Here is a 9,809-nt window from a genome sequence, read left to right as displayed (position 1 = left end):
GAACAGCTGAAGGTGAACTTCCTCTCTCAGATCTACGGCCCCATGTCATCTAACCATCTGACCATGGGCTTCCTGAGTAGAGACTCATCAACACGGTCTAGTTAGAACAGCTGAAGGTGAACTTCCTCTCTCTCAGACCTACATCATCTAACCATGAGCTTCCTGAGTAGAGACTCATCAACACGGTCTAGTTAGAACAGCTGAAGGTGAACTTCCTCTCTCTCAGACCTACATCATCTAACCATAAGCTTCCTGAGTAGAGACTCATCAACACGGTCTAATTAGAACAGCTGAAGGTGAACTTCCTCTCTCTCAGATCTACGGCCCCATGTCATCTAACCATCTGACCATGGGCTACCTGAGTAGAGACTCATCAACACGGTCTAGTTAGAACAGCTGAAGGTGAACTTCCTCTCTCTCAGACCTACGGCCCCATGTCATCTAACCATCTGACCATGGGCTTCCTGAGTAGAGACTCATCAACACGGTCTAGTTTGAACAGCTGAAGGTGAACTTCCTCTCTCTCTCAGACCTACATCATCTAACCATGAGCTTCCTGAGTAGAGACTCATCAACACGGTCTAGTTAGGACAGCTGAAGGTGAACTTCCTCTCTCTCAGATCTACGGCCCCATGTCATCTAACCATCTGACCATGGGCTTCCTGAGTAGAGACTCATCAACACGGTCTAGTTAGAACAGCTGAAGGTGAACTTCCTCTCTCTCAGACCTACATCATCTAACCATCTGACCATGGGCTTCCTGAGTAGAGACTCATCAACACGGTCTAGTTAGAACAGCTGAAGGTGAACTTCCTCTCTCTCAGATCTATTTATGTCATCTAACCATCTGACCATGGGCTTCCTGAGTAGAGACTCATCAACACGGTCTAATTAGAACAGCTGAAGGTGAACTTCCTCTCTCTCAGATCTACGGCCCCATGTCATCTAACCATCTGACCATGGGCTTCCTGAGTAGAGACTCATCAACACGGTCTAGTTAGAACAGCTGAAGGTGAACTTCCTCTCTCTCAGATCTACGGCCCCATGTCATCTAACCATCTGACCATGGGCTTCCTGAGTAGAGACTCATCAACACGGTCTAGTTAGAACAGCTGAAGGTGAACTTCCTCTCTCTCAGACCTACGGCCCCATCATCTAACCATCTGACCATGCTTCATCAACACAGTGAGAGACTCATCAAACCATCTGACCATGGGCTTCTAGTTCAGAACAGCTAGTTAGAACAGCTGAAGGTGAACTTCCTCTCTCTCAGATCTGACCCCATGTCATCTAACCATCTGACCATGGGCTTCCTGAGTAGAGACTCATCAACACGGTCTAGTTAGAACAGCTGAAGGTGAACTTCCTCTCTCTCAGATCTAGATGTCATCTAACCATCTGACCATGGGCTTCCTGAGTAGAGACTCATCAACACGCTAGTTAGAACAGCTGAAGGTGAACTTCCTCTCTCTCAGATCTACGGCCCCATGTCATCTAACCATCTGACCATGGGCTTCCTGAGTAGAGACTCATCAACACGGTCTAGTTAGAACAGCTGAAGGTGAACTTCCTCTCTCTCAGACCTACATCATCTAACCATAAGCTTCCTGAGTAGAGACGCATCAACACGGTCTAGTTAGAACAGCTGAAGGTGAACTTCCTCTCTCTCAGACCTACATCATCTAACCATGAGCTTCCTGAGTAGAGACTCATCAACACGGTCTAGTTAGAACAGCTGAAGGTGAACTTCCTCTCTCTCAGATCTACGGCCCCATGTCATCTAACCATCTGACCATGGGCTTCCTGAGTAGAGACTCATCAACACGGTCTAATTAGAACAGCTGAAGGTGAACTTCCTCTCTCTCAGATCTACGGCCCCATGTCATCTAACCATCTGACCATGGGCTTCCTGAGTAGAGACTCATCAACACGGTCTAGTTAGAACAGCTGAAGGTGAACTTCCTCTCTCTCAGACCTCATCATCTAACCATAAGCTTCTGAGTAGAGACTCATCAACACGGTCTAGTTAGAACAGCTGAAGGTGAACTTCCTCTCTCTCAGATCTACGGCCCCATGTCATCTAACCATCTGACCATGGGCTTCCTGAAATTCCAGACTCATCAACACGGTCTAGTTAGAACAGCTGAAGGTGAACCTTCCTCTCTCCCTCCTGAGACCTCCATCATCTAACCCATCCTCCTTCCTGAAGAGACTCATCAACATTTCTGAAAAGACAGCTGAAGGTGAACTTCCTCTCTCTCAGACCTACATCATCTAACCATCTGACCATGGGCTTCCTGAGTAGAGACTCATCAACACGGTCTAGTTAGAACAGCTGAAGGTGAACTTCCTCTCTCTCAGACCTACGGCCCCATGTCATCTAACCATCTGACCATGGGCTTCCTGAGTAGAGACTCATCAACACGGTCTAATTAGAACAGCTGAAGGTGAACTTCTCTCTCTCAGATCTTGACGACCCCATGTCATCTAACCATCTGACCATGGGCTTCTGAGTACTTTCAGACTCATCAACTGACGGTCTAGTTAGAACAGCTGAAGGTGAACTTCCTCTCTCTCAGACCTACATCATCTAACCATAAGCTTCCCTGAGTAGACCTCAACAGCTGAGAACAGCTGATCCTTCCTCTCTCTCAGATCTACGGCCCCATGTCATCTAACCATCTGACCATGGGCTTCCTGAGTAGAGACTCATCCACACCACGGTCTAGTTAGAACAGCTGAAGGTGAACTCTCTCTCTCAGACCTACATCATCTAACCATCTGACCATGGGCTTCCTGAGTAGACTCATCAACAGGGTCTAATTAGAACAGCTGAAGGTGAACTTCCTCTCTCTCAGATCTACGGCCCCATGTCATCTGCATGACCATCTTCCTGAGTAGACTCATCACCACCTCAACTCAAGACGGAGCACCAGACCATTAGAAATAGCGTGATCCTGAGAACAGCTGAAGGTAAACTTCCTCTCTCTCAGGGCCCCATGTCATCTAACCATCTGACCATGGGCTTCCTGAGTAGAGACTCATCAACACGGTCTAATTAGAACAGCTGAAGGTGAACTTCCTCTCTCTCAGACCTACATGTCATCTAACCATCTGACCATGGGCTTCCTGAGTAGAGACTCATCAACACGGTCTAGTTAGAACAGCTGAAGGTGAACTTCCTCTCTCTCAGACCTACATCCCCATGTCATCTAACCATCTGACCTGATGGGCTTCCTGAGTAGAGACTCATCAACACGGTCTAGTTAGAACAGCTGAAGGTGAACTTCCTCTCTCTCAGATCTACATGTCATCTAACCATCTGACCATGGGCTTCCTGGAGCTGAGAATCAACACGGTCTAGTTAGAACAGCTGAAGGTGAACTTCCTCTCTCTCAGACCTACATCATCTAACCATGAGCTTCCTGAGTAGAGACTCATCAACACGGTCTAGTTAGAACAGCTGAAGGTGAAACTTCCTCTCCAGATCTACGCTCCCCATGTCATCTAACCATCTGACCATGGGCTTCCTGAGTAGAGACTCATCAACACGGTCTAGTTAGAACAGCTGAAGGTGAACCCTACATCATCTAACCATCTGACCATGGGCTTCCTGAGTAGAGACTCATCAACACGGTCTAGTTAGAACAGCTGAAGGTGAACTTCCTCTCTCTCAGATCTAGATGTCATCTAACCATCTGACCCCCTGAGTAGAGACTCATCAACACGGTCTAATTAGAACAGCTGAAGGTGAACTTCCTCTCTCTCAGATCTCGGCCCCATGTCATCTAACCATCTGACCATGGGCTTCCTGAGTAGAGACTCATCAACACGGTCTAATTAGAACAGCTGAAGGTGAACTTCCTCTCTCTCAGATCTACGGCCCCATGTCATCTAACCATCTGACCATGGGCTTCCTGAGTGGAGACTCATAACACGGTCTAATTAGAACAGCTGAAGGTGAACTTCCTCTCTCTCAGATCTACGGCCCCATGTCATCTAACCATCTGACCATGGGCTTCCTGAGTAGAGACTCATCAACACGGTCTAATTAGAACAGCTGAAGGTGAACTTTCTCTCTCTCTACGACCTACATCATCTAACCATAAGCTTCCTGAGTAGAGACTCATCAACACGGTCTAGTTAGAACAGCTGAAGGTGAACTTCCTCTCTCTCAGACCTACATCATCTAACCATCTGACCAGCTTCCTGAGTAGAGACTCATCAACACGGTCTAGTTAGAACAGCTGAAGGTGAACTTCCTCTCTCTCAGATCAGGCCCCATGTCATCTAACCATCTGACCATGGGCTTCCTGAGTAGAGACTCATCAACATGGTCTAATTAGAACAGCTGAAGGTGAACTTCCTCTCTCTCAGATCTACGGCCCCATGTCATCTAACCATCTGACCATGGGCTTCCTGAGTAGAGACTCATCAACACGGTCTAGTTAGAACAGCTGAAGGTGAACTTCCTCTCTCTCAGACCTACATCATCTAACCATAAGCTTCCTGAGTAGAGACTCATCAACACTGTCTAGTTAGAACAGCTGAAGGTGAACTTCCTCTCTCTCAGATCTACGGCCCCATGTCATCTAACCATCTGACCATGGGCTTCCTGAGTAGAGACTCATCAACACGGTCTAATTAGAACAGCTGAAGGTGAACTTCCTCTCTCTCAGATCTACGGCCCCATGTCATCTAACCATCTGACCATGGGCTTCCTGAGTAGAGACTCATCAACACGGTCTAATTAGAACAGCTGAAGGTGAACTTTCTCTCTCTCAGACCTACATCATCTAACCATAAGCTTCCTGAGTAGAGACTCATCAACACGGTCTAGTTAGAACAGCTGAAGGTGAACTTCCTCTCTCTCAGACCTACATCATCTAACCATGAGCTTCCTGAGTAGAGACTCATCAACACGGTCTAGTTAGACCAGCTGAAGGTGTCCACATCCTGTGGAACAAGACTTACGTGCGCCATGTCATCCAAACAGTTGAAGATGTACTTCCTTGCTTCCTTCGATTTCATCCCCGTCTCGGTCTCATGCTCATCAGTCGACTGGAGAGAGACAGGGGGAGAGAGAGAGAGAGAGACAGGGGGAGAGAGAGAGAGAGAGACAGGGGGAGAGAGAGAGAGAGAGACAGGGGGAGAGAGAGAGAGAGAGAGACAGGGGGAGAGAGAGAGAGAAGACAGGGGAGAGAAGAGAGAGAGAGACAGGGAGAGAAAGAGAGAGAGACAGGGGAGAGAAAAGGGGAGACAGGGAGAGAAAGAGAGAGGGAGACAGGGAGAGAAAGAGAGGAAGAGACAGGGAGAGAAAGAGAGAGAGAGACAGGGAGAGAAGAGAGAGAGAGACAGGGAGAGAAAGAGAGAGAGACAGGGAGAGAAAGAGAGAGAGAGACAGGGAGAGAAAGAGAGAGAGAGACAGGGAGAGAAAGAGAGAGAGAGACAGGGAGAGAAAGAGAGAGAGACAGGGAGAGAAAGAGAGAGAGAGACAGGGAGAGAAAGAAGAGAGAGACAGGGGAGAGAAAGAGAGAGAGACAGGGAGAGAAAGAGAGAGAGACAGGGAGAACAATAAGGATTTGGTTTATCCCTTCAGCCTTTATCTCAGAGTTGGTTCAAAGCGGTGAAAAGAGGATGCTTGTGTTGGGGTTTTCTTCTCTGGTGGGAGAATGTTTGGTGATGGTGAGATAATATGAAGGTTTGTTTTCAGTGAGGGCTAGGAGGTGTGTGTTTTGGTGGAGAGGAGCGAAAGAGGAGGGGTCAGTGTATGGAATGGTTGAGAGAGGGTGCTGGGGGGGGGGGGGGTCTTCTGGAGATGTCTTTTGGGCTTAGGGGTCCTTCTTACTTTCAATCGCCATGCTGAGTAGGGGGAGTCAGACTCCCTGCAGAAGAACCGTGCCGTCTTCGTCCCCACATTCAACAGATGCTCCCCAGGCAAACCCTGCGTCTGAGAAATGTAGCGAATCTGTGAAAAGAGGAAGCGAGGGAAAAACAAAGACGTGAATAGACCGAGCAAGAGAGAAAAGGAGGAGATAGAAGAGAAAGACACGTGGATAGACCGAGCAAGAGAGAAAAGGAGGAGATAGAAGAGAAAGACACGTGGATAGACCGAGCAAGAGAGATAGAAGAAAAAGACACGTGGATAGACCGAGCAAGAGAGATAGGGAGGAGATAGAAGAGAAAGACACGTGGATAGACCGAGCAAGAGAGAAAAGGAGGAGATAGAAGAGAAAGACACGTGGATAGACCGAGCAAGAGAGAAAAGGAGGAGATAGAAGAGAAAGACACGTGGATAGACCGAGCAAGAGAGAAAAGGAGGAGATAGAAGAGAAAGACACGTGGATAGACCGAGCAAGAGAGAAAAGGAGGAGATAGAAGAGAAAGACACGTGGATAGACCGAGCAAGAGAGAAAGGAGGAGATAGAAGAGAAAGACACGTGGATAGACCGAGCAAGAGAGAAAAGGAGGAGATAGAAGAGAAAGACACGTGGATAGACCGAGCAAGAGAGAAAAGGAGGAGATAGAAGAGAAAGACACGTGGATAGACCGAGCAAGAGAGAAAAGGAGGAGATAGAAGAGAAAGACATGTGGATAGACCGAGCAAGAGAGATAGAGAAAGGAAAAATGCATTAGGAAAGAACATTCCCTGTATGCTATGACTGTAACAGAAGGGGAAAGAACATTCCCTGTATACTATGACTGTAACAGAAGGGGAAAGAACATTCCCTGTATGCTATGACTGTAGCAGAAGGGGAAAGAACATTCCCTGTATACTATGACTAACAGAAGGGGAAAGAACATTCCCTGTATGCTATGACTAACAGAAGGGGAAAGAACATTCCCTGTATGCTATGACTGACAGAAGGGGAAAGAACATTCCCTGTATACTATGACTAACAGAAGGGGAAAGAACATTCCCTGTATGCTATAACTAACAGAAGGGGAAAGAACATTCCCTGTATGCTATGACTAACAGAAGGGGAAAGAACATTCCCTGTATGCTATGACTAACAGAAGGGGAAAGAACATTCCCTGTATGCTATGACTGTAACAGAAGGGGAAAGAACATTCCCTGTATGCTATGACTGTAACAGAAGGGGAAAGAACATTCCCTGTATGCTATGACTGTAACATAAGGGGAAAGAACATTCCCTGTATGCTATGACTGTAACAGAAGGGGAAATAACATTCCCTGTATGCTATGACTGTAACAGAAGGGGAAAGAACATTCCCTGTATACTATGACTGTAACAGAAGGGGAAAGAACATTCCCTGTATGCTATGACTAACAGAAGGGGAAAGAACATTCCCTGTATGCTATAACTAACAGAAGGGGAAAGAACATTCCCTGTATGCTATGACTGTAACAGAAGGGGAAGAACATTCCCTGTATGCTATGACTGTAACAGAAGGGGAAAGAACATTCCCTGTATGCTATGACTAACAGAAGGGGTAAGAACATTCCCTGTATGCTATGACTAACAGAAGGGGAAAGAACATTCCCTGTATGCTATGACTGTAACAGATGGGGAAAGAACATTCCCTGTATGCTATGACTGTAACAGAAGGGGAAAGAACATTCCCTGTATGCTATGACTGTAACAGAAGGGGAAAGAACATTCCCTGTATGCTATGACTGTAACAGAAGGGTAAAGAACATTCCCTGTATGCTATGACTGTAACAGAAGGGGAAAGAACATTCCCTGTATGCTATGACTGTAACAGAAGGGGAAAGAACATTCCCTGTATGCTATGACTGTAACAGAAGGGGAAAGAACATTCCCTGTATGCTATGACTGTAACAGAAGGGGAAAGAACATTCCCTGTATACTATGACTGTAACAGAAGGGGAAAGAACATTCCCTGTATGTTATGACTGTAACAGAAGGGAAAGAACATTCCCTGTATGCTATGACTAACAGAAGGGGAAAGAACATTCCCTGTATGCTATGACTAACAGAAGGGGAAAGAACATTCCCTGTATGCTATGACTGTAACAGAAGGGAAAGAACATTCCCTGTATGCTATGACTAACAGAAGGGGAAAGAACATTCCCTGTATGCTATGACTGTAACAGAAGGGGAAAGAACATTCCCTGTATACTATGACTGTAACAGAAGGGGAAAGAACATTCCCTGTATGCTATGACTGTAACAGAAGGGGAAAGAACATTCCCTGTATGCTATGACTAACAGAAGGGTAAAGAACATTCCCTGTATGCTATGACTGTAACAGAAGGGGAAAGAACATTCCCTGTATGCTATGACTAACAGAAGGGGAAAGAACATTCCCTGTATGCAATGACTAACAGAAGAGGAAAGAACATTCCCTGTATGCTATGACTAACAGAAGGGGAAAGAACATTCCCTGTATGCTATGACTAACAGAAGGGGAAAGAACATTCCCTGTATGCTATGACTGTAACAGAAGGGGAAAGAACATTCCCTGTATGCTATGACTGTAACAGAAGGGGAAAGAACATTCCCTGTATGCTATAACTAACAGAAGGGGAAAGAACATTCCCTGTATGCTATAACTAACAGAAGGGGAAAGAACATTCCCTGTATGCTATGACTGTAACAGAAGGGGAAAGAACATTCCCTGTATGCTATGACTAACAGAAGGGGAAAGAACATTCCCTGTATGCTATGACTAACAGAAGGGGAAAGAACATTCCCTGTATGCTATGACTAACAGAAGGGGAAAGAACATTCCCTGTATGCTATGACTGTAACAGAAGGGGAAAGAACATTCCCTGTATGCTATGACTGTAACAGAAGGGGAAAGAACATTCCCTGTATACTATGACTGTAACAGAAGGGGAAAGAACATTCCCTGTATGCTATGACTGTAACAGAAGGGGAAAGAACATTCCCTGTATACTATGACTGTAACAGAAGGGGAAAGAACATTCCCTGTATGCTATGACTGTAACAGAAGGGGAAAGAACATTCCCTGTATGCTATGACTGTAACAGAAGGGGAAAGAACATTCCCTGTATGCTATGACTGTAACAGAAGGGGAAAGAACATTCCCTGTATACTATGACTGTAACAGAAGGGGAAAGAACATTCCCTGTATACTATGACTGTAACAGAAGGGAAAGAACATTCCTGTATGCTATGACTGTAACAGAAGGGGAAAGAACATTCCCTGTATACTATGACTGTAACAGAAGGGGAAAGAACATTCCCTGTATGCTATGACTGTAACAGAAGGGGAAAGAACATTCCCTGTATACTATGACTGTAACAGAAGGGGAAAGAACATTCCCTGTATGCTATGACTGTAACAGAAGGGGAAAGAACAGTTCAATATGACTATTTCTCCCCCATAATATTACCATAACATCATACAGTCTAAACATCCCAGCACAGTTCTCTTCTCCATTCCTGCGGTGCCTTGTTCCACTGTAAACTGCCCAGTCCTACCCACTCCTCCCATACCCACAGTCCCTCACCTTCAAGCCCAGGTGCTGACCCCTTCTCCAGCCTCACACATCCCGAGAACACAGTCATCACCTAGTGGTAATACATGACGTTGACATTCAGGTTATGCACAACTGTCTTTCACACTACCATCACCCTGGGAATGAGTCACGTGCGGGGGGGGTGGGACCCTGGGAATGAGTGACGTGCGGGGGACCCTGGGAATGAGTGACGTGCGGGGGGTGGGGGAATGAGTGCCCCTGGGAATGAGTGACGTGCGGGGGGGGGACCCTGGGAATGAGTGACGTGCGGGGGGTGGGACCCTGGGAATGAGTGACGTGCGGGGGGGGGGACCCTGGGAATGAGTGACGTGCGGGG

At 46.5% G+C, this 9,809-nt stretch overlaps 1 long non-coding RNA gene across 1 annotated transcript; it reads right to left on the bottom strand.

The window, feature by feature from the left end:
- Positions 1-4,740: 4,740 nt before the first annotated feature.
- Positions 4,741-9,609, bottom strand: LOC135566587 (uncharacterized). Its single transcript, XR_010462131.1, has 3 exons — positions 9,464-9,609; positions 5,849-5,968; positions 4,741-5,061 (listed from the first exon to the last, which is right to left on the bottom strand). It is a non-coding gene; the product is annotated as an uncharacterized LOC135566587 (long non-coding RNA).
- Positions 9,610-9,809: the final 200 nt, after the last annotated feature.

Source organism: Oncorhynchus nerka, unplaced genomic scaffold (genome assembly GCF_034236695.1).
Source record: "Oncorhynchus nerka isolate Pitt River unplaced genomic scaffold, Oner_Uvic_2.0 unplaced_scaffold_4088, whole genome shotgun sequence".
Taxonomy (NCBI): Eukaryota; Metazoa; Chordata; class Actinopteri; order Salmoniformes; family Salmonidae; genus Oncorhynchus; species Oncorhynchus nerka.
Note: the sequence above shows the minus strand (reverse complement) of the source record. Positions and strands in the feature narration are given on the sequence as shown.